The sequence below is a fragment of the Parasteatoda tepidariorum genome, chromosome 1 (assembly GCF_043381705.1).
Source record: "Parasteatoda tepidariorum isolate YZ-2023 chromosome 1, CAS_Ptep_4.0, whole genome shotgun sequence".
In the NCBI taxonomy this organism is placed as follows: Eukaryota; Metazoa; Arthropoda; class Arachnida; order Araneae; family Theridiidae; genus Parasteatoda; species Parasteatoda tepidariorum.
The window spans coordinates 29,521,202-29,548,190 of NC_092204.1; the positions used below are offsets into that span (position 1 = coordinate 29,521,202).

The 26,989-nt window shown below is 30.2% G+C and overlaps 1 long non-coding RNA gene across 1 annotated transcript; it reads right to left on the reverse strand.

The window, feature by feature from the left end:
- Positions 1–446: 446 nt before the first annotated feature.
- On the reverse strand, positions 447–22,547 carry LOC139425090 (uncharacterized). Its single transcript, XR_011636286.1, has 3 exons — positions 22,364–22,547; positions 799–935; positions 447–584 (listed from the first exon to the last, which is right to left on the reverse strand). It is a non-coding gene; the product is annotated as an uncharacterized lncRNA (long non-coding RNA).
- Positions 22,548–26,989: the final 4,442 nt, after the last annotated feature.

A 26,989-nucleotide genomic window follows, 5' to 3' on the forward strand; every position in this document is an offset into this window, starting at 1 on the left:
TAATATTTTGTTTGTTTTTTGTGAATTTTAATTTAATTGTTACATATGCTTCATAGCGTAATAACAATTCATAGTGTAACAACAATTGTGATCTGTGGAGTGCCCAAAATATTGTGTCGCGTGCCATTGGTTCGCCATCCCTGTACCTGTAGTAACCTCGGTAGTAGCCCTGAATTGGTATTTAATATTTATATTTATAGCGGTAGTTACGCCGCATTACTCCCCTTCCAGAATTTTATCAGTGGTCAATCTTTATACATCAAAAGGTACCTCAAGACAGAACCGAATTAACAAGTTTTATATACTAGGGAATTGGTATTTAATATTTATAGTGGTAGTTACGCCATAATTTCACTCGTCAATCCTGAACATTTTATTACGAGTTGAAATTTCGCTCTGTACGGTTAAGATACAATGGAATAGAAGTACTAACCATAGAGTTGGTACTAACCCGCAGGGGTGGAGGTACATCCCACAGTGCAGCTGATTCCCAGTGCTGCTCCTGATACGACAGCAGCGCCATCTCTTCCTTAACCAGACGGTATTCCATCTCAGCTATCACTATTTGGTCGTCCACAGAATTCCTATAAAAGTATTTTCATCCAAAGTTAAGTCGAAAGAGTGTAAAATTGAAATAAATTAGTTTCTTGTGAACAATTTGGAAAGAAATATTTTATCCATTCATTCAATTTCTTTTTCTGAATAAATATTTTGGACGATCCGCTTTAAGATCAACACTTAATTAAAAAGTGAATTGAAACCATAATCATCAGATCATAAGTTCAAAAAGAGAGTTACCCGGTTGTTTTCTTCTTTTTCTCGAGATCATTGCGTAGTTTAGAGACAATCTCTATCTTTTCTGAAATCTTTCTGGAGAGCTGCTTCATTCTACCTTGATTAACTTCCATCTCATCCATTCCTTTTCTTTTTCTTACCTGGGGAGAATAATTTTTATGAGATAAAAAACAATTGAATCGAAACAAATGGCAATCATTCACTTAACTGCACGTTAATAGGGAAGCCTTCTTATTTCTGTTAGAGGGACTAAAACACTTATAAACATTATTAAATTTCCGAAAAATATTTTTAAAAAAATTTTATTACGTAAAGGAAATTTCAAATTTTTATCTATGACGCATTTTTCTCAGAATATTTATAGAGCACATGTGTTTTTTTTTTCTTCTTAAATTTTTGTCTGTTTTTCTTATCTTCTTTATTTTATTTTTGTCATATTTTCTACCTTAATTTCGGGAGAAAAAAGACATCGAAATTTATATATTTTATTTTTAATGTGCATAGTAGTTAAATTTGAAAAATACTCTGTTAACATTCAGATCGCAATTAATATTCTTTTTTTTTTCATTTTTCATAATAATTTTTCCTCTCTCTACATATTTAATTATATTTTTATTTTTTTAATCAATGAAAAACGGTCTGCATTGCCACATATTTTTTGTTGAAAATAATCAGTAATGCATTTATTAAATTTACAAAAAGTCCTCTCCATCGAATTATTATTTTTTAAAATTTTCATCTCATCCCCATTTTTTTTAAGTAATCGAATATTAAGTTCGCTGTTATTTTATTTATTTACTGAGTAGCACCGCCCTGGTTCATTGGTTAAAGGCACTGGGCTGTCATTTTGAGGAACTCAGGTTCGTTCCCTGGTGGCGTTCCCTCCACATTGCCACCATCATGTCATTGGTAACGAAATTGTGCAGATTTAACCTCCGTGACACCCTTGGTTCACATGTGGGAATGTTTTACCAGCCGAATAACCGCTCTTCTTACGGGGTAAAAAAATGGTAAATAATCAATAAACCGGTATTGATCAACTCTGCGAAATCTGCAAAATTTGAAGCCATATACCGTCACAATTAATTAAGCTATAAAAATTGCCATATTTATTTATCTTGTATTATTCTTTATTACCGTTTCCAATAGATTTACGATATTAGGTTGAGCGAAACATGTTTTTAGAATTCCATTTCATCAATATCAACAATATTCATTATTATTTGACATAATGCTTATTGCCCGAGCTGATAGTCAAACATTATACAGCAATTTTCTTTGGCACTTATAATTCTCGGTGGGCCTTAAAAACCTATTTCCATAGTATCAACAGTAGGTTTCCAATATTTATACATATCTATTAAATATACCATTTAACATTATACCAATAGTGATTATTACCAAAATTATCTTTAAGCATCATGGGCGTCAGCAATATTATGGTGGTTTTTTTTATGAAGGTACGAATAAGTACATTTTCTCCATTAATTTAGATTTAGAATACTTTTTTATTTCAATTTGTACCAATTACCAAGATTAATTGTAATTCTAGAAAATAATTAGTAACAACACTATTATTATAATCATTTTTCGCTTAGGTACTTCTTTCGAAGGCCGTGATGCTTAATGTAGTATTAAATACTACTGGCATTTAATATTTAATACCAATATCACAGTATCTATATGTGTTTATATAAATACAAGCACTTTGGTGGTACATTTTTTACTGCATTCAGAAACGAATGAGTACCCTAATATCATCATACTATACACATTCATACGTAACCTTTACTTTTTAATGTTTGCTGTATATTCTTCTACAATTAAATTTAACGTAATATGAGTTAGAACTCACTAAACGATAGATTAATATAGTATCATTTAATCTGTCATATTTAGAATTTACCACTGTTTTCCTTCATTGATAAATTCAATTTCATTTTATCAGTTCTTGTTGAGTTTCCATTACTTGAGTTTATAAACTATCAATGTAAGAAACGCATGGTTTCATAAATCTATTAAAATACGAATTCGTTGACGTCTTCACGTTTATGAACGTTGATTTTACTTGTGTAAGTAATATATTTTTATTATAGGAAACTAATGATTCACAAAATCGCGCAATAAGATTTATTTTTTTGATTGATTAATATAGCTAGCTTCGAGCTAGAAAATAACTCATGTTGTAAAATATTTGTCAAATCGTATGTAAAATTCTTGGGAATGTAAATCCATCTCTTTTTTTTAACTCTTTCGAAGGTCGTTGTAAGTATACTTACCACCAATTTTTGAAGCCCATGGTGAACTTTCTTACCACTTTTAATTTAGGTTTCCATTTGTTAATAACTTCAGCTTTCTTGAAGTGCATTTGAATAAAATTAGTAGTTTAAGAAAACGTATAAAAGTATAAGTTTGTAGCATTTATAAAATTTATTTTATAAATAACAAAAAATCGAAGTCAATAAGTTCCTAATAGGCCGTGGTAAATATACTTACCACCAAAAAAAAATGGCATTAAAATTTTGATTTTTTCTTATAAGCTAAATGAGTTTTTTTCTACATCAATTACTATTCTTATATCAATTTCAATTTCAAAAATACATTAATTTACCTTTAGCAGAAATAAATGGCCCATTAAAGAGTTAAAATAGACATTTCGATCTACCATGTCATCGGACGTATATGCACGTATTCAGACGTTGGAAGAGGGGTTGAAGAATTAGAATATTTAAACCAATTGTACTGGGCATTCGGCTTGTATACTATTAAAGTTTATAAGTTGTAAAAGATAATTTTGAAAGGTGACCAAACTGGTAGGCGAAGGCAGCTTGTTAAATTATAAATTTTATTTGGAAATTAATATGGAAAGATGGGAGGAAAAGCGAGTCTTGAAAATATCTGAGTCTCTCCAGCGCTTATAGATGAGTTGGGGAAGTGGGGTGGACGTTTTTCTTCTGTGCTCCATTCTAAAAACGAAGTCTCTGAGAAACAATGCGAGGATCGTTTTCAATTGGAACAGTTGTTCGAGAGTCAGATCATTCATTTGAAGATCTTTTGGTTTCNTCTTTCTTAAGCAAAACATATACATCAAATTCATAAATTGATTTAAATCAATCTGAGTATGAAGTTTTGATAGAAATCCGACTTTCTGCGCCTTACAAGTAAATGAATTTCAAAAATACTATATCGCGATACATGGCTATATCGCGATGCAAAACTGACGATGCATCACGATATAAAATTTCTTATATCGCCCAGTCCTAACCAATAGTGATTATTACAAAAATTAACTTTAAGCATCATGGGGGTCAACGATATTATGGTGGTTTTTTATGAAGGTACGACTAAGTACATTTTCTCCATTAATTTAGATTTTATATACTTCTTTATTTCAATTTGTACCAATTACCAAGATTAATTGTAATTTTAGAAAATAATTAGTAACAGCATTAATATTTTCATAACTATTTTTGACGTAGGTATTTCTTTTGAAGGCCGTGATGCTTAACCAAAATGTAGTATTAAATACTACTGGTATTTAATACTAATATCACAGTACCTATATGTGTTTATATAAATACAAGTACTTAGGCAATACATTTTTTTACAGCATTCAGAAATGGATAAGTACCCTAATATCATCATACTATACACATTCATATGTAAACTTTACTTTTTAATATTTGTATACTCTTCATACTATTAGATTTAACGTAATATAATGAGTTAGAACTCACTAAAAGGTAGATTAATATAGTATCATATAATCTGTCATATTCAGAATTTACCACTCTTTTCCTTCATTGATAAATTCAACTTTATTTTATCAGTTTTTGTTGAGTTTCCATTATTTGAGTTTATAAACTATCAATGCAAGAAGCACGTGGTTTCCTATATCTATTAAAATACGAATTCGTTGACGTCTTCACGTTTATTAACGTTGATTTTACTTGTGTAAGTCATATATTTTTACTATAAGAAACTAATGATTCATAAAATCACGCAATAAGATTTATTTTTTGATTAATTAGAGCTTCGAGCTAAGAAATGACTCATGTTGTAAAATATTTGTCCAATCGTATGTAAAACTCTTGGGAATGTAAATCTCTTTTCTTTTTTTTTATAATTAGACAGTTCAATCCACCATGTCTTCGGACGTATATGCACGTATTCGGACGTTGGAAGAGGGGTTAAAGAATTAGAATATTTAAATCAATTGTACTGGACACATTCAGTTTGGATACTATTAAAGTTTATAAATTGTAAAAGATAATTTTGAAAGGTGACCAAACTGGTAGGCGAAGGCAGCTTGTTAAATTATACTATTAAAGTTTATAAATTGTAAAAGATAATTTTGAAAGGTGACCAAACTGGTAGGCGAAGGCAGCTTGTTAAATTATAAATTTTATTTGGAAATTAATATGGAAAGATGGGAGGAAAAGCGAGTCTTGAAAATATCTGAGTCTCTCCAGCGCTTATAGATGAGTTGGGGAAGTGGGGTGGACGTTTTTCTTCTGTGCTCCATTCTAAAAACGAAGTCTCTGAGAAACAATGCGAGGATCGTTTTCAATTGGAACAGTTGTTCGAGAGTCAGATCATTCATTTGAAGATCTTTTGGTTTCCATTGAAAGATCACACTCTTTCTTTTGTATGAGAATTGTGGCGAAATCCATCATTTTTGGTGCCCATCGGGATTGCAAATTTCTTTTCCCGAATACAATGATGCGTATCACTATCAAAAAACATTTTGCAATTGATGGTCATCTGCATCAGCGGCCTTAAAAAGAATCGAAACAGTTACAAATGAAGGAAGACAATTAGTTTCTTCTTCTTTCGTTCTTTTTTTCTTTATATTTTAATAGGGCCTTTTCTCTCTTTCGTTTTAACTGTGTGTAAAAAGTTTACTTTTGAAAATATGGGGAATAGGTTAAGAGACCAAAAAGTAACATCATGAAAATGCGACCAGCTTCCATAGCTGCTGCAAGACCTCCATCTTTTTTTCTTTTTTTTTTTTACAAGAGAGTGGAGGAGATGATTGAAAATTTGGGCGATCCCCCCCACAAATGAATTTTTAATGCATGTGGTCTCAAACAATTCAATGAAATATGCATTTATTTCTTTATATAGTAATTTTAGAGAGAGGGAGAGAATCGAGCGACTTATTTTTTTGTGATTTTAACATCTATTCTTCAATCCAACGTTCTATTTTGCCATAAAAAAAATTTTCTTAACGAATAAAATAAACTGAAAAGTACCATATTTTCATAAATAAGTGGGCGTTCAGGACCTTCTGGTTGCAAGTAGCAGGATCGAAACCAGTAAGTTTTGAGGTGAACTTGGCTTGAATCTGGTATGAATAATAATATTAACTGCAAGTAGCTAATATTGCAAAGAAAAACGCTCTTAAAGTAACTACCTCTTTTTTTCATTAAAACAGCGCCGATTTTAATCAATTTTATTATTTTTCATTTTAAATTTGCCAATTTTTAAAAAATTCAGCTAATGACAACTTCCGCATATGTTTCTCAATTGCTACGAATTCTCAATTCCGCGCGAATTTTCTCTCATTGCATTTTGAATATATTGTTCTCATTAACTTACATTATCGTAAATGAAGCCCTGATCGGATCAACAAAAATAAGCTATAGAAAACTTTTGTCTTTGTGAGAAAATTTTTTAACACTCCGGATTCGTTGTTCCATGACGATCGATATTCCACAAAATGGTGAACAAATAAATCGGATTCACCTAAACTGTTGAGAAAACGGAAATAAGCTTAGTATTCGTTCAATGATTGCTACCCGAACGGATTAGTCAGAATAAGAATAGAAAATGGAAAGAAATCTTCTATTTTTATCAACTTATGAAATCCTCTTATAGCTGCATTTCTTTTACATGTCGTCACCTCATTATATATATCAACATATTACTTCGAAATGCCTCTGTTATAGCCTAAAGAGAGACGCTTTACGTTTATTTCATCCAGTTTTTTATTTTGTTTCCAATTCGATAATGTTTCTAATTTTATATTTTTCATACACACACATTACCTTAAGTAACTGATCGATTCTATTTGTCGCTTTCCTTGTAGTTTGGCTTTAAAAATGTAAATTCTCATAATAGCAAATTTTTCTCAGTTGCTTAGCAAGTGGTTATTTATATCTGAGACTTTTCTTCTAAAATTTTGTTTCTTTTTTTGGTTCTCTTCTAATTTAGGTTAGCACTCTGTGCATGTGTAATCGTTCGTTTATTTAAGACATCGATTCTTTAAAAAGAATAATCTTTATCTTTGAACTAGCTAAATACCCGTTTTTTTTTTTTTTTTTTTTTTTTTTTTTTTTTTTTTTTTTTTTTTNTTTTTTTTTTTTTTTGCAGGGGGTGTTGGGGTGAAAACAAAAAGTAAATCATCGATAAACGAGTACCGAGCAACCCTTCGAAATGATGCCCAATACTTAAAGATATGTCAAATATTGTCATACTTAACATATGATGTACAGACAATTTGCAATGATCATAAGCGCGCTTGCCATCGTTGTTTTAAGTTGTTTGCGCATTTTTTTTGTTGTTTGTTTTTCCCTTGTAGTGTGGCTCTAATTGTTTCATCCATAAATTTTAATAGTCTGATTGTCTCGTAGGAAACGGTCTTGAGTTTTGCCGGACTAGGAATTTTTCTTTCTTAACTTTTTTCTGTAAACTGTTTTTTATCGAGAATATACATTTAAAACTTACTGGAATTTTGCCATTTATTATTTATCATGCATGATAAAATTTCCAGTTGTGAAAAAACTATTTTAATTCTTTAAACTTTAACTGCATAAAATCATTTATTTTGTTCATTGAGCACATTGTTACTTACTTAATATATAAGTGATAGAATTAACCTTCTCAAATATTTGTGAAATATGTTTATAAAATTAACATTGACAAAATTATAAATGTTAAAAAGAAACTATTCAATAAAATATTTTCAAAATGTAATTTATTTGTTAATGACATTTGTAATGCCGTGGGTCCTCATGCACTCGAGGACTTTTGAGTATATTACTTTCTATAAATTGTATATGCGTGATATGCTAGTGCGGTCATATTAATGATGAAGTTAGTGATCTTTTTATTCAATTAGTGATTCAGTGAGTGACTCAACTGAATTATGTGCGAGAATCGGTACTGAAGGAAGTGTCTGAGATTCCTTGCCTTATAGCTTCTTGTGAAACATTGTTCTCTTGCTTCAGGTGAGGTTTTATTAAAAGTTGCCCTTCGAAAGGAATGGAAAGAAAGTATAATTCAAAACAAGTGTTTATGATAAGGAAGGTCGTTATCTGACTTCAGCATTGTTCAATTATATTCCTAGCAAATCAAATTTATGTTTTAAAAATGGGTGTGAGAAGAATTTTTTTTTTGAAATTGAAGTCGAAGAAGAAGTGCGGCAAACAAGGTTAAGTTTGAATTCTTTCTGCCCAACAAACCATTCGATCGGATGTCATTCATTGTGGTTGCGTCTCACAATATCTTTGTTTTAAAGATATAGACATAATAATGTACCCAATAGAGCGAGAAAACAACGCTTCTCTCTGAAGGAAAAGTAAAAGAATTCAGTCGTTAAAGGAAAAAAAATTTTTCTCCAATTAATTGTGAAATTTACTTTAAAAATTCTAGTCATTTGGAATGGAGTGTTCCTAACATACATACAAACAAATGACGTCGAACGATAGGATTGTAAATGATAGGATCAACAAGATAATATAATACATTTTCAAAATATTATAAATGGCTATGCAAACATCGAATTCAAGTAAAGATAAAAAACATTTTAATTACACGCTTTTCAATCCAAAAGATGTATTCTACTTTTGAGACAGCACCAGAGACCAAAAACTTTTGATTTCCTAATTAGAAGTTTCTGGGACCTTCTCCCACAAACTGTCTATAAAACTTAGTCCATTTAAACACCTGTTGACATTTTCGTGAAAATTCTATTTAAGTAGAAGCATTCAAGTTAAATGTCTAGCCCATTTTAATCTTTGAACGTTTGAAAATATTTTTTTTTCGGTAGATTTATTTTCTAATAATGTTTTTTTATTGTTAGATGAATGTTTTCAAAGTTACAGCTTCTTCTGCCATTTCATGTATCGGTCATTCCTTATGTTTTAACTATTTACTTAAGAAGACACTATTCCACAGGAGAAACTTTTTTGTTTCAAATTCTCTTTCATTTCCATTACAAATTTAAAAGAAAGCAAAGTGAGTTCAGGCAACTTTAGAGTAAGCCATGAAGTTTCATTGGCTGAAAACAAAAGAATTCAAAATGTCAAAATGCACACAAATTATTGAAAGAGAACTTCTCCATTGCGTAATCCTAAGATTATTTTCCCATAATTTATTTTCATTTTGACATTTTGAAAATTGATATTTGAAACTTCATGGCTTACTCTATCTTTGTCTGAACTCACTTTTTCTAGATTTTAAATTGGTTATAGAGATAAAAGGGAGTTCGAGATTAAAAGTTTCTCCCGTGGTAGGGTAACCTCTAAAATTAAGCATCAATAAATTGTTTCTGGGATTGATATTTTGATGCAAATGTCAAACTCAAAGCTTTTCTTTAATCCACCAAAGCATCGACCTGCAAGTGCAGTTTTACCACGGATTTCTACTTTTACATTGTTTTCTGCGTTCAGTTGAAAATCTAAATATTTAAAATATCCAACAAGAGCCGCGATGACTCAGAGGACTAAGCGTTCGCCTTCCAATGAGGTGAGCCGGGTTCGAATCTCTACGATGGCTGGTTGATATGAATCCGAATCAGGTTTGCACAGACCTCAGTGATGACGTGAAATATCCTCAGTGGTAGACAAATCATGGGTTAGAGTACCTTTGCAGGCTAACCGTGGGATGTTCGGAGTTGAACACTACTTGTCGTAAATCGAAAAAGTGGGTAGGCTGTTCAACGACGGTTATAAAATAAAAATTGAAACAACCAACAACTTCTCTTTTATAGAAGTTTTTTTTAAAAGTTTGGATCTAGAACAAGGTATACAATTCATCCGATTTTGTTTGATTAATACAGAGGCTTTAGCTTCTTTCCCCCGAACGACGATAAAATGCACCGCTGACAATTTTAGACAATTGCCTGCTTGAGTCATTGCGATGTTCTGGTTATAACATCAATGAATGCAAATGTGTAGTGGTGCAGATTTATTTAAAATATTTCCTTCCGTGTTTTTAGTTCAATTTTAAATGATATTTCTCATGGATTGAGAAGCCATGACGCTGGTAACACTTCAGGTATTGAAGTTTGTGCTTTTCTTTTTCGTCAGAAAGTTATTAAAAAAGAAAAATGGCTATTTCGATATCTACCTCCGATAATCGAAAGTAAGTAATTATTAGAAACATCTGTTCAATGAACTTTTCACGGTTCTTTCCAGATCCTTTGAGCGCATTGTTTTTTTTTTATAGAAACAATGAACTGAAATCGACCATCGATTTTAAATCCGTTGAATCACAAATCGAACAATCCAAAACAAGTAAAGTCCGTCGCGGCCATTAAAGCGGTAGGCTTCTCTCTTGTTCTAGATCACTTCACGATAATCATCTCGCGTGCCGATGATCGGCCACTCCAAGTTCATTGTTTCAGAAAAAGAATAAAAATGATAACAACCTTGGAGATGGAAGCAGTTGCGTGATCAAAAGATGCTGCGACAAGGGGAGGAAGAAACAGCAGATGCGCGAACAAAAATGTTGTCAGTTTCCGGCATCGTTCCTTATTTAAAAGTCACAAAACCGTAAAACACGAAAAAAAGGACTTATTCTAATCTTATCGGTAGACAAATTTACTCTCATTTTAGATTTCAAAAATAAAAAGATTTATACTTGGATGAAAATTACCTATTGCGATTTTCAAATACGATTGTCTATCTTCAATCGATGCTTCGTTTAAAAGTTAATAATCATATAATGCGTGCTATATCATATAATCTTCGTTATAATCATATTACCTAAATATGATTTGAAAAACAATACGTGCAAGCAGGGGGGGGGGGAGAGAGAATATAAATGCACTATTGCTGGACATTTTTTTTATTGCTGGACTCTGAATTTTTACGTAACGTCAATTATTCTGGATTAATCATGTTTTTTTAATGGATGCACGAAGTGGTGACAAACAAAACAATACAAATTTTTGAATATTTAAAGAAACAAACAGATTTCTTTCTTTGGGAGTGACGGAAATGAAATATCCTTTTCTAAAGTGAAGTATAAAACTTGAAAAATTCTGTATTTTGAATGAGTTTCTTTTTATTTTAGGTGCCATATCGGGAAAAAAAGGAATTATTGGAATTCATAAATCCGCAGAGAAAAATACAATTTTTTTTGTGCAAAGGATTTAGTAACTTAAATTATCGTCTGTACTAGTTCATGAAAGTTTCGTCTGATAAAAATCAACTTCCTTATTTTAAAGATAGTTTGGTTTCCATTTGTTCGCCCTTTTGAAACTTGACACATTTGTTCTAATCTATCAATATATTCACGTACGTTTTTATTACGTTTTTTTAACTGTATAAGTCTTTTTTAACTTTATATTGAAATAAGTAATGAAGCATACGTATTTCCTAAATAATAATTGCTGTATGCAAACGACTGTTTCCCAATTCATGGTTTGCAATGTGACTGTGCGATCTTTTGCTGCTGTGTGATTAGAGAATTCTCTTCTCAGCTGTTTATAGAGAGGGACTGCTGAAATTCAGTGCGACATTTTCTAGGACTGTCCGTAGAGCACCAATTCTATATTCTACGGAAAAGATCTAGGCTGACGCGAGTAGCAGTAATTCGGAACTATTAACCACAATGCCCGTAGACTATATTCTTCTCTTTATTTTTCCATTTTCCGTTATCAACTTCACGTTTTATATTTCAAATCGCTTTTGTTTCTTCTCACTCACGTCTGGCGAATTTTGAAAATGAGTGCCTGTTTTTGAGAGCTTGAAACATTTCGACTGTCGATATCCAATTTCGATATCCAATTAGTACATTTTTGAAGGGAATGAAGTTTTTAATCAAGAAATTTCTCTTGAGATTATTTATTTAATCAATTGATGCAATTTAGCGTCCCATGTCTTGAAAAGTTGTAGCATTTAAAAAATAAATAAAAATCTTTTCTTTAAAAAAAAAAGAAATATTTGATTAATGGGTAACCAGTGAGCGCAATAATGCGATTTCAGTTTTCACTCCTTAGTAATTTATCATCATTATATTCTTATTTAGATTCTTTTTTTAATATTATTGCCGGTTTTTAAAATTATTGCCGGTATAAAAATGCGTAAGCATGGACGTGGTAAATATCATATCCGTAGGACAATCATAAGCGGATGTCTTTTGTCATGAATATTTTTATTAATAGCGACAGACAAGAATAACAACGCAGAGATATCTTGACCTCTTTTCTCTTCAAATTATCCTCATCGCTTTCACCCCCAGAGGACAAAAACGACGTCAAATCATTAGAAGGGGAGTTTAATTAACTTTGGACGCACGCGACTTACAAACATGATGCAGAAATTAGATTGTAGAGTGTGGCTGCTTTTCTATTTTTTTGATCAAGCGTTTCTATCTCTCGGTTCCTTTTGACGAAAATGAAGTGTTCTTTTTTATTAAACTTAAGTATAAAACTTAAAAGAGTTTGTTGTTTTCATTCCTTGTTTAGCGTATGCGTGTTTACCTATAAATGTTCCCTAAAGGCCCACAGGGAAATGTATCGCAATGACTTTTAAAAGATTGTGGCAGTTTAATCTTTTCAGCTCTACTTGCAGTTTGTTGGACCCATCTTCCTTCACCCAGGCGTAAACCATCCTCTTTGATAAATAAATAAAGAAAAAAAACGTCAAAAAGCAAAGCAGACTTTTAACAAAGCCTGCATTTCATTACCCTTTTCATTCAATAAACTCCTTTCTCTGAAAAGTGTTGCATAAAACTAATTTAAAAAAGAACACAACAAAAGAAATACGTACTGTCACATCATTAATATTTCGAACTAAGAAAAGATAAATTATTATTCATTTGGAATAAAAAAAAATATTTTTTTCTTCAAAGTTTAAATAATAACGGCGAAGCTACTTGAAACAAATTATGAAAATTAAATTAAATGAAACGATGTTAACATTGCTTTTTTTAAAAAATTGCAATGTCTTATAATGTTTTAGATAATAAACGTTTTAAACTGATTAAATTTTAGGACATACATTTTTATCAGTTAGACGTGTACTTTAGAGAACGAAGTGCAGATTTCTGTTCTTTTTCATATTCATGAAAAATAGGTTTCATTGATTTTAATTCGATGAAAGACTTGTAAACATAACTTTTGAAATATAAGGCACAAAGAGGGATCTTAAATTTATAATATATTATCGTAATTTAATCAAACTGAAATACGAATTTCATTGAAAAATATTTATTGAATTACATATATCTGCAGGCTTGTGTGCTCAATTTAGGCTTATAAACCCATGTCAAGAAGAAGAACAGGTAAAACAATTCGGATAAAGACATCACGCAGAATACATCCAGGGTTACGGCGGGGGATTCGAACCCACCACCTCCACGCTTTGCACAGCATTTGGCAGGCGATATCTCTCGGTCAGAGATGCCCCACGAGAAATGTTACTTTTATAGACTAGCAATACAGAATGAAGGATTTCATTCAAACTAAAAATGTTTTAGTGAAAATCAAACTGAGTTGAGCGGGCAATAAATAAAAGACAGACACACAATTTTTGTGAAACTGAAAAAAAAAGGAATCATGCTCTATCCCTTGAGTAATTTTAAAATTTTGTTTCGAGGCTACCAGATACTTCACTTAAATGACCTAAATCACCCACTTAAAATGCAAAAAAAAAAATTACCTCCCTAATTTCTACAAATTGTTTAACTCCATAGATTCTTCTTATACTCAAATAGTATGTATGAAACCAGACTTATTTCTGACTGCATAGTGATCACATATGCAATATTACGTTGATCACATATTACTGTTCACATATTACGTTGATCACATATGATTACATATTACGTTGCATCTTCTAACTCCAGTCGCTTAAATATTTCCGATAGATTCCTTTTTAATCATACCTTTGACTTATTGAGAATTCCTACTATTAGCAATATTAAGGAAAATAGTCCATATGCAAAGTTGTAAGTATCACCTTTGTCATTTAACTTGTATATTGTTAATTTTAAACATATATCTACTTATTTTATTTTGTCTTGCGAAAAAAAAGGGATTCTTGAATGTCAACCTGAAATCCCTCAATATTTAAAAATTGATTTAAGCGGTTATATTTTATGGGCTTATTTACAAGGTCAGTTTACATACTTTTCAAAAAATATAATGGAGCTATTTTTTCTTTAAAAAAAATCTGTTTAATTAAATCATAGAGCTTATCAGCTGTTTAAATGTAACGATTTTTATACGGAGATCGATAGGGCATAGTTTAAATTCGTAAATATGATGTCTACATAAAGTGGATACAGCAATTTTAAAACAATAAACGTAAATTGAAGAGTTTCTCACATATTTTCTCCTATATTTATACATTCATATGGTGGGAACAATGGAAAGAGATATATTGCAGGTAATTCGGTATAGAAGTTAGAAGAAAGAAATTTTCAGATTAAAATTTTGTTTTGTTAAATTAAAAGATGATCCAATTTTGCGCTGTAGTTATATTGAAACTGTGCTTACAAAATCTTTATACATTGAAAAGTGTTCTATTAAACCGGTAAAAATTTTATAAGGGACAATAAATGTTTTCTGAGATAATTGGCAAAATTTAAAGATTTTCATTTCACTTTAATTATAAGAACTAATTGTGTCAATTTCAACATCTCGATATATTTCCATACATGTGCAAATATATTTTAGAAAGTAAGAATAAGTAAAAACAATTTCTTTATTTCATCTTTCTCTATCACTTTTTTCAAATTTTTCCCAGCCACCCTGAATTATGAATATTTCGCCTGCTGATATTTTTAATCGTGATGGAATATCTACGCCATTCATTGAACATCCATAAACATATTATGGACAAGAGAATTATTAAATAGACTCAACTTTCATAAAAAAATCTTCACAGGTAAAGATACTTTCATATATAGATCATTTTAAAAGCTTTTCTAACTATGAATATAAGACTCGTAGTCTAATTAGGAAAAAAAAGGACTGAACTGCAAAGAACGATTCCTTTTTCGTACTTCTAAGACAGAATGTAAAATAAATTTCTACAAAATTATTTTAAAAATCTCAAACTATTGTAGTATCATGTTTATAATCTATAATAAGCAATACAATATTCAAAATAATTAGTAAAAAAGTTAAAAAAGAATAGTTTGAGTTTTTGAATAAGAAAAAAGAATCCATTACAATTTGTCGTTTTCTTTTTTTTATGGAGATAATTAATGAAGAAATTGATTTTCTAAACAATGTTAACATTCAATGTTGTTCTGAAACAAATGACTTTCTGTATTGCGACTTCAAAGATTAAATCATGGATCCACCTACATTTTTATTTAAAGCTCGTTTAAAAGTTAAATAGCGAAGCGTTTCGATAATATTATTATAATTGTTGTTTCTGTTGCTTTCGAATGTTTGTCAATATAAAACCTTGAACACTTTAAAAGTTGAATCATGAGTGAGTGGACTATTACAAATAAGATCCGCTATTTTGGAGTCGCGGAATGAAGACAATTTTTAAAAAGGTCATAAAGGATGAATTACTATTCTGTTCCAGCTGTCGACCTACGCTTCTCTCATTATTGTAGTTGCCTTCATATTTATGTGTGTGTTGTGTCACCCGTTTTGTAACTGGGATGACCTCGCTCTTCATTATTTACGTGGATTACATTACAAATAGTAACATTCTTTTTTTAATTATTCGAAGATATAGGAAAGAAAACAATATTTTTTTCAAATCAAAATTCTAACTTCTTCTATTGTGAGTAACAACTATTGTTAGTTAGTTCTAACTTCTTCTATTGTTAGGTTGTTAGAACGAGTGAAATGTCATCTTTTCAACTAGTTTTAAGATGATACGTCATTCATAAATGAGAATACTCAGTCACAGTGGAGGTGTTTTTAGTTTATTTATTTTTGAAGTTAGTATAATTTTCTATAGGGTTAGGAGCAAGGGATGCTTGAAAAGTTAAAAAAATTTCCGAGCTACTTAGATTTGAATTCTGTGTTTGTACACTTTCTATCTCCTCTCACTAGAACACTATAAAAACTACGGGTTAACGACTGTTTACAAAACTTCAAGCAATAACAACACAAACAGCCACATGCTCAAACTTTTGTTATAAATAAGCATGATAGAGGCATAAAAAATCAAATATTTTTTTAAAAAATGCATGCAAATAAAATCACGAAAGCTTGCATTTATGTCACTTGTTGCTTTTCATTACATTTGCTGTTCCACCTTCACTATTGATAAACAGCTTATTTGAATATGAAGGAAACGACTTTGAAGTGACCTCTGGTTTTGCGCATTTCAAAATAATAGCGAATTAGCTGCTAAACCCAAGATATATCTATATTATATAGTTTTTTTATGCATATAATCAAATTAAAAATCAACGGAGTAACAAATCTTTTGCCCCAAACTTATTTTCGTATTTTTTTTATTTTATGTACATTTATTTTTGTTGTTTTGACTACGGTGTGCACGATATGCATCTAATAAGCATTTATTACAACTTTACCTGAATTCTCACTAGCAGATTACGCTATTAGAGGATTATCTATTTCTTTCATTCAGTATAATTAATGTATTTTCAGTCGGCACTCAAACCACTTTCAGCGATGTACAAAACTACATTTATTTCCAGTTTTTTTTAAGAAACAATGTATTCAAGAATGTTTTCTGGCTGACCTCTGGGCTTTTTTTTTCTCACGACGTGTCATGTGTCAGATTGCAGTGTTATCCTTCATTGTTATATTTAAAAAATGCATCAGCTCATTTTTGGTAATAAAACATTTTATCGTTTTTTTGCAAAATATTTTCGATTTTTAAATTATTAGAAAAATCAAAAATAAATAATTTTGCAAAGAATAAGTCCCTCATGCATCTTTCTCCATACTCACATTTATTCAAGTATAAAATTATCAGTTATTCTATCTCAGTTATGGGGAAATATTTTCTGTTTCCCGTAAAGTTTTCGCATTGTAGTAGTTTAGCAGTTTTTCTTATTTCGCAAAATCCTATTCAGGAAGATAAATTTTTATACTTTTAAATTTTTTTTATACTTTTGTATAGATAACACATGTGAATAGGAATTAATATTAAATTTTAAATATGAATGAAAAAAACTTTTTCTGGATTTTATATTTTGGTCCAAATATAATTCCAATAATCTAAAATATACTTTTAAGTAAGTATTAGACTGTTTTTAAAAATTGAAAAACACCAAAATATATTTTTTCTTGGAATTAGAGCATCGAAAAATATATAAAAGGGACAATGGGGTTCTATCTGCATCAAAGGATTATCCTTTGAATCAATAATAAATAAAAGCTGTTAAATGTTATACTTCTATACCGTAAAACATCAAATGAAAAAAAAAAATACTTATTGATTTTGAAAGTATTCTGTCATGAATTCCGAAAATGACTTTGTCTTTACATGAAATTCCATCAGACAGGACCCAAAAAGCATTGGCCTGCATTCTTTCATTAAAAACATTCACAAAGTTTGCTCAAAACTTGTATATAATCTGCTTATTTTCGAGAATCGTAAATTATGAGAGACATACATGCCATACTTTACACAAAAAGGCAAAGTTATGAATGAGTAGTGAAAGTTTAAAATATTTTTTTTTAAAAAATGGTTGTGGAATTTTGTATGAAATAGAGAAAATAATGCCAAATTCCCATAGAATTCAGGAAGTTAAAAATCAAGTCAATTTCCCTTTTTAAAATGAGACATTTTTGCATCTGGCCACTCTTATAGGTTTTGAGAGGCGTAACATTCCAACACAAATATTGTGGACACCAACCATCCGTGAATTTAATAATCACACACTACGGAGTAAAGATACAAATGTAGCGAAACTAATGGCACAATTCAATACGGTATTCCAACTCGAATAGAAATAGTTTTTGACATTTATTTGCCTTTCTTTTTTTTCTTCTCTTTAATGAATACAATGATTGATCCTGTTTTCGTGCAAATATTTTTGGATGACAATCCGCATTGCATAAATGTGTGAAGTTCATTTTTTTGGAATGATTTTGTAAAAATATTCGACGAAATTCTTTAAAAAAATTCGAATTGTAGTTTTGGGCTGTCTTTGACTGTCGTCAGCAGAAAATGAAGGCAAATTCAAATAGCATTTACTTTAAAATTACTCCTTTATTCTTTATTTAATGATGTTTACTAGCCAACATTCGTTTACTATATCTTCTTAACATTATTTTCTATCATTACGTTCATGAATTTGAATTATTACTTAAATTTAGAGGCTTCGAACGAAATGCATTGTTCTTTTATTATAAAGTCATCACAATGTATGCTACTGTTGAATTCCATGCCAACTGAAACCAGTAGTAGAATTCAAAGCGTAATAGAGGGGAAATCACACAGGTATTTTATCATAAAAAAATTATTAAATATATGTGAAAACAAAAAATTCTGCAGTAATATGCTACTTTAAGGTGCAATGTTAATGCAAATTAAATGGCATGATATTTCCCTGTAACTATTTGTCAAATTTGCAAAATGGCCCCTCTGTTACATTGCATATTTTGAAGTTAATAAAAATGTGTAAGTAATTTCAAAAGGCTTGTAATAATTTATTTTACCTTGAAATGTGATATTTAAAGAATAATGTTTAGGATGTTCCAAATCACAGAATATAGTAGAAATAACAGTGCATGTCAAAAATACTGGATTTTCTTTGTCCCCTCTGTTACGGACGCTTTTAATTACCTGACAATTAAATTATGAGGCTCTTTTAATATTTTATGCAATTAAATTAAACAGTGCACCTGAAAGTAGCATATTATTGCAAAATTTTTTGCTTTCACATATATTTAATACATTTTTTAGGATAAAATACCTATGTTATTTCCCCTCTGTTACGCTTGGAATTCTACTACTTTCTATGATGAAGGTATTTAGTTACAGTTTTACAACTATTAAAAATCAGATAAGTTAAATTAATTTTTCTAATAAATTTTATGTAAGACTGTGCTCAATCAGCGCATAATAATTTTATGACATTCTAAAGCAATTAGCACTGTAGCTAAATAATCTCTTTGGCGAAGTTTTCATATTAACCAAAAAGGAAAAAAATCCTTTACAAAACAAGTTGTATGGATGATAGGTAGCCAAACAATAAGTTATAATTTTTCCCAATAGTATAAGAAACTGAATCTGTATTTATGCAAGCGCGAAATTTCGGTGTTTTTTTTTTTTTTACATAATTTAATAATTTTCAATTTTGATGAAAATGTGTGCTGACTGACAAGAGACAAAAATAATTCCGAAATAGTTGGAGAAGGAAGCAAGCCCTTTAACAGTTCAAAATAAATTATGATGTACTGTTGTGCTCCTATTTCGTTATTAAATTTTTCACATTTCGCCTAATAGTAAAATTTTCACAGATCGAATGAAATATAGTTAACACGAATGTCACCAAGATATAAATTTATCGAATACTAAAAGTTCATGGAATTAAGGAAATGATGGACTACATTCAAAAACTTTTTTATGAAAAAATTTAACCATAAATGTCAATGGGGCTGTGCCAAATATAAATGCGTGTTATTGGATGCTGTTCGCTAATGGGGTACTGAAATTCGTTTATCGGGAGATAAATACCCGGTACATTCTCAGTTAAAACGGTTTCATACATAAAATTTTCGGTATTACTTCCACTGCTAAACCTCTTTCCCAATAATCTTATTTACTTTATAAGGTAGTGCTTATTAAAGTTTCTAGGACGCTTCATTTAAACCACCTGTTTACTCACTTTTTGTTCATTTAAACAGAAAAAAATTAGTTTGGAATGTAATTTAAAATAATTTTTATAACAAAAATGAATAGAAATTGTATTTATTTTATTTTAGAATTAATTATATAAATGTGTAACTATTGCTATAAACGCTGTTATCAAAAATTCCAAAATTCGTTATTAACAAAATGCAAATAATCCGATGATTATTTTTTTTAAAATTTTAATCTTACGTCTGTTTATGCGAGAGTAATGATGGTGTTTATATATTCTATGAAGTATTATTATTTTTTAACACGAGATTGCCCAAGGAAGTCATTTTGACTACTGTTTAATTTTAATTAAAAAAACAATGATGTATATAATGACACAATTTCTTAGAGTTTAGCTACTTTTATAATTATTTCTATTGTTTATATTTACTAATAACTTGTTATATAACTGAAAATAATATAAAAAATATTGAAAATTAATTTTAAACAAAATTTTTTATACATTAGTTATTCTTTCACAATGCAGTCATTTCGACTGCTTTTAGGCAATATAGGTATTTCAGTCTTTCTAGTGTTAATGTCTCACAAACCTTGTAACGCGTGTTCTTCGAGCGGTTTTAGAGAATGTTGCGGATTCGATATCAAAATCGTTGTTGTTTTTTCAGAAGATAAAATGGCAATTTTATGAGAAGAATATTTTTAAATATGAAGCTTCGAGCTTAAAGCCAAAGGAGTATCGCTATTTGCTGTTGCCACCACTGCAAAAAGTTTATCTTTTTATTGGTTCACTCACCTTCAATTGCTCATCTGTTTAAAGCGGAAGATGGTGTTTCAATAAGCGTGAAATTATTGCAAAGAGTGACAAATGAAATGTCTTCTGTAATGCGCCATTCAGCAGAGAAGATTTCTTGGTGTTTTCCTAAAATGACGTCATAAAAATTTTNTTTAAGTACTTGTTTATCTTTCTAGTGTTAATGTCTCAGAAACCTTGCAACACGTTCTCTTTGAACGGTTTTAGAGAATGTTGCGGATTCGATTCGATATCAAAATCGTTGTTGTTTTTTCAGAAGATAAAATGGCAATTTTATGAGAAGAATATTTTTAAATATGAAGCTTCGAGCTTAAAGTCAAAGGAATATCGCTATTTGTTGTTGCCACCACTGCAAAAAGTTCATCTTTTTATTGGTTCACTCACCTTCAATTGCTCATCTGTTTAAAGCGGAAGATGGTGTTTCAATAAGCGTGAAATTATTGCAAAAAGTGACAAATGAAATGTCTTCTGTAACGCGCCATTCAGCAGAGAGGATTTCTTGATGTTTTCCTAAAAAGACGTCATAAAAAATTTTCTATTTAAATCCGTTTTCTTTTTTCTTAAATTCTTTCGAACGTTTACTTTAGAATTTTAAAAAAATCTTTTACAGTTTTTTCTTTTCAGAATAATATTACATATTTTTCATAATAAGCAATCTAATATCATGTCACAAGACTCTTTTTACACTATCATTCCTTCCTTTAGTCAAAAAATTATCATTTTGCTGTTCTTAAAAAAAAAAAAAAAAAAAAAAAAAAAAAAAGAAAAATCAGATCAGTNAAAAAAAAAAAAAAAAAAAGAAACTTCAGATTCCATAAGCTCTGGAAGCGAACAATTTATGCAATCTTTATATAGCATCGCTAAAATTATTCCCGAATCAAAGTCGTAAGTATATAAACTATTTATAAACATTCAATTGACATATTCATATATTGACATATTGCGGTTGGCTTGAGAAAAGGAAGTTCCCTCCGGGACAGAAATGTTTTGATTGTTTTTTTTTAGAAACAAAATCGAACGTATTAACGAAAACATCGATGATTGTTTCCTAAAACCGTGATCGATAATGTGTCGCCCTAAGCGTGAACGTTTCAAAACGATTGAGACTCAACGGTGATTCCTATATGCAAGTTATAACGGATGCAAAAAATTATTTTTAATCACATACACATAGATTCGTTTAATTTTTTCAACAAACCATAACAACATAACATAAAATAAAAAACATAGGAATATTTAATTAGCTAATGATTTGATCATAAGAATTAACAAAGTTAAAATAAAACGAAGTTTTTTTTAAAATTTACAAGCCAATTTTTTTTTTCTTGAGGAGTTTTAACTGGACAGATGTGTTACTTTTAGTAAAAAAAATTTTTTTATTAATATAAGTAAGCATAAGTTATATTACATAAATAAGCAAATTTTATTTAGAATTTTATTATTATGGTATTATTAATTTAAAATACTCGTTTCTAAATACAGAGTTCATACGCACCTGGTAAAAATTAGAAAGGGAAGTAATATTAATATAATTTTTTTATCTGATTATGTTTGCAGTCACCAGAATATTTTATCCTCTCTAAGTAAATATATATAGATCTGAAGGTTGCTGATATTAAATTTTCATTCCATAGTGGTAACAAACATTAATAAATTTTCAGCTTCTTTGTAACAAAAGTAATACCAATTAATAATTTTTTGAAGGTACGTACAAACCAGGTAAATAATATAAAAGTAAACAATTTAAAATTGTGTTATAAAAACTCACCTCATTAGCTCGAATAATCGATTCTATGCCAAACGAATTCGAAGTTATCCATTCGTTTCAACACCTGTTATTCTTCTCTCTCCAAAAGGAATCGTTTTTCCACTCTCTCTCTCGAAGAAGAGAGAGGAATGAATGGCAAAGGAAGAAGAAGGATTGTTACCAGAAGGGCAGAAGTAGCGGAACTAACGAGTTCGCTTTCTTATCGCCTTCTCAAATCAGAGGAAAAATAATCTTGCGTATCTCACTTCTCCAGAATGTCCGAAAAATGCGCATTATTAGATGCGCAATGAAATAAAGTTAATTTTCTTTGCATTATTTCACATTCTGGAAGCAGAGAGTGAATGATTAAAATTATAAATGTCACAAACCTTCCTCTCTGTATCCTGGAAAAGAATTGAAAAGTCTTCTTGTAGCAACTAAAATTATTATGATTCAGAAAATATTTGTTTTTTTAATGTTTTATATACACTGAAGAGCCAAAAAAACTGGTATACCTGCCTAATATCGTGTAGGGCCCCAGCCAGCTTGAAGAAGTGCCGCAACACGACGTGGCAGGGATTCGATCAATGTGTGAAGTAGTGCTGGAGATAATTGACACCATGAATCCTGCAGGGCTGTCCATAAACCAGTGGGAGTAAGAGGGGGTGGCCAGCGGCACTCTTCTGAACTTAGACACTTCCGCTGGCCACCAAAATCCCCAGACATGAACATATTTGGGACGCCTTGCAACGTGATGTTCAGAAGATATCCCCACCCCCTCTTTCTCCCACTGGTTGATGGACAGCCCTGCAGGATTCATGATGTCAATTATCTCCAGCACTACTTCACACATTGATCGAATCCATGCCACGTCGTGTTGCGGCACNTTTCTTATGTGCTGATTATTTACAAAATACAAAGAAAGAAATTATTTGCTTGTTCCCCTACCCCCAGCAAAATTGCGAGAATATCACCCATAATATTAGAATAAAAAAATTTTTAATGAAATTAAAATATATATATATATATACTTTTTTTGTTGCCTTTTAGTAGAGATTACAGTGCCGATAAACATATCGGAGCTTCACTGGCATCGGGCTGACTACAAGAGTTTTCCGTGGTTTTTATCTCCATTTTGCGCAAATGGTGACTAGTTTCGTTTAAAATAATTCTTCTTGAAGTTAAATGTGACCTTGTTCTTTAAACAGGTCTTCTCTTCCCTTTAGATACCAGGATAAGAAGTTGACGCTGGAAAAAGCTGCATATCCATTAAGTAGCTCGATGTTCAACGGCGGAAAGTCATGAAGTGGTAACCTAAATTATGTAGGAAAATGAGAGTCACGTAACTAATCATGATAGCGTAGTTAACTACGATCGATAAAATATCCAAAACTGTCAAAACATTTTTATAAATTAAAACGTGCCATTTTTGTATAAAACTGCACAATTTTAATAAAAAATTGAAAATAATTTATGTGTTTTAACAACTATAACTAGACATTTTATGTATAAAAATTCTTTTATTTAATTTCAGAAATACTTTAGATATAACGAATTGACAAAACATTTTGACCACGCTCAGCTCTATTTAAAACAATACTTTTTTTTAAATCAAAAATTACCGAATTCTTACCAATTAAAGTGATCCTCTTACCAGTAAAAGATGCCTCTGAATTGTTTTTGATCGGTTTTTGGACTAACAAGACTAGATAAAATTTGATGCCAGTTTCGTCCAAATTAAGTTTGCTAAAATTGTATTTCTTGAATATAAGTCTAAATACATGTATATTTACTTTATCATTTTACACAAAATTATATTCGATGACAAATATTAAAAATCGTACGTGAAAACTAGCAAATACTACGAACAAAAATCATTAAAATTTTCCATTATAAAAGAATTAGAATCAAACCAATAGAGCCCAATAAATTTTGTGAGTTATGTCTTTACCATACTAAAGACATAAAGATTGAGCGAAAAAACAAAAAGAAGGAACGTATAAATTTTAACGCTTATTTACACAAGTTCACTGAAATGTCACATAGCCGGTTCTTACTCTCAGCTCTTCATATATCCCAGGTAGCAAAACGATATTATTTAACATCAGATAAATTCAATATAATACTGCCGTGATAAAAAACGCTAGACTCCTGAATGAATATTCGATTTTACATTTGAACTTTTAAATTTATCATGTGTTTCATTTACTGGAACGGGGATGCTTTTGGACTGCGGCTACTGTTTTGGGAAAAATTTATGTATAAAAAAACAAACACTAACTTAAAATATCATTTTGCATCAATGCAATTTTATACCAAATAACGGAAGAAAATGTTTGGGAAGTAAGTTCGGCTTCGCGAACGATAAAATAGAAAAACTTTTTCCACTATTGAGTTGTAACTTCTTTACGATTGCTTACATTGGTCGGTGGCTTCGAATGAATCACTTCAAAGGTATTTAAATTTTTATTACATTTTCTAAATTCCAATAATAATTACGTAAAACATTAAATTAGTATTGTAGGTAGAGTTCTTCATTCAGTTTAAAATTAGCTGGAAAAGTAATAAAGCACTTCAAAGCATGAAATAGAGGATGATATTATAAAAACATTCAGTGCAATTAATAATCGTGACTTCTTAATCAGAACATTTAAGTACTTGTTTAGTGATCTTCTATCTAAAAAAGTCAGTAAATAATAATTAATTGTGCTTATTGTGACAATGAGTATTTCACACTTAGTAGTTGACTTCGATGTTAAAACGTGTTGTCTAGCTATAAATAATAAGTATTATAGTTAATTCAGAACATGCTTTTAAAACAACGCTTACTTAGTAATTTGCACGAGACAGAATTTTTCTGCAACAATTCTAACGATAAAATATTATTGTGTGCAAATAAGTTAGCCATGTTATAATAAATAAAAAATTAATAATCCATTACTTTTAGCTCAGTTATTTAAGAATAGCTAAAGTTTAATACATAAGACGAGCGCTATTGTTTCATTATTAAAATATCATGTTTAAAATATGGTAAAATAATGAGTTAAACAATTTTATTTACATTTCTTGAATGAAGACTAAAATGTATGTATTTGATATTTTCCTATATCATCGTTTATATTAATTTATAAATGATAACGAATGATTAAAAATTCAACAACAATATGTTCTATTCGAAGTCGTGCTTACGTTGAATGAGCAGAGCTGGAAAGTTGAATAATGTAATTCAATAATTTTACAAATAAATTGCCCAATTTTTACTGCAAATGTTTTAAAGCTCGGAATGCAGCCACTTCAGGAGATTCTTTATAACTCCGAGGCGTCAAAGCTGCTGCTGCAGTTAACAGTTCCTTTAATGGCATCTATAGTTTGTCTACGGTATGAACTCCCCCTGCCACAAAGTCTGAGGCTGTCTGCTGCTATGGAAACAAGAACGCATTTCAGGGAGGGTTGTTTCTCTCCACTTTAGGGCTAACACAGAAGACCGAAGAAAAGGATTCCCTTTCTCTCGCCGATTCGAGCCAAAACTTTTCCTAAACAATGATCCAACACCCCTACTTGAAATAATTCTACCTAGTTACCATAGTCACAGCCACGACTCCAGACGAATGGCTGGGGGAGTTCTTACTTTAGACAAAGTATAGAGAACAACCCTCATCTACGGACACGACAACAACAACAAAGAAAATATTTGAACTTTTTTTTCTTAAATAAAACATTTAATACTTGAAATTTATTTTTAATGTTTTGAGGAGTGGCAAAAGACTACAAATCAAAAATGGTAAGGATTTAACCCCCGCTGAGGAATCATTCACTGATATAGAAGAGTCAAATAGTGGAATAATTGATATGGGAAATTTTGAAAATGAATTAAATACAAGCTTTCAGAATTCAAATCAAGGTAAAGAAAAAGAAAAACAGGTCATATTAATGTTTTGAGTCCAACGTTGGTGTTTATCCTGGCTCAGGCATTTTCAGAAACAAACTAAAAATTTGGATGAGGAATGGGAATTTTTCAAAAATTCCTTCGGGATTTTGCTTTGAAATCATTTATTAACAATTGATTAAATTGTAATTCCTTTGAGGAAATAAGCAAATTTTTTTTAAGAACATTATTTTTTACCTTCCATTTGCTTTAACGATTTTCAAAATTTAAAATTTTCGAATCAAGCTAAAGACTCATATTTTATCGAAACTCATATTTTATCGAGTAGAGTTGCGTCCAAAAATAAATTTAAATAATCAGCATAAAATTGTTTAAATAAACAAATAAACAAAAGATAATAAATAAACAAATCGAAGAATTATTAAAGCATAACTTAATGAAAGAAATCTTTTCTCCCTATTCGGTTCCAGTAACTTTAGCTTTTAAAAAAGTAGAAAATAAAAAATGTAGATTATCTATAGACTTTAGAAAACTAAATCAAATTACTAAATCCGATGCAAGAACCATTATTCCTTGTAGAAACTCTATCAAAGTATGAATATAGAATTAAACAAAAATTAAGAACAAAATTTAGTTTGAAAAACAGTAAGCCAAAATGGAAAAATGCTAAAAATCAGTTAAAAGCAAAATTGCTTTAATTAAATAATATAAATAAAAATGGGAGAATTTTAATAGACGGATAAATAACAAAATATTAATTT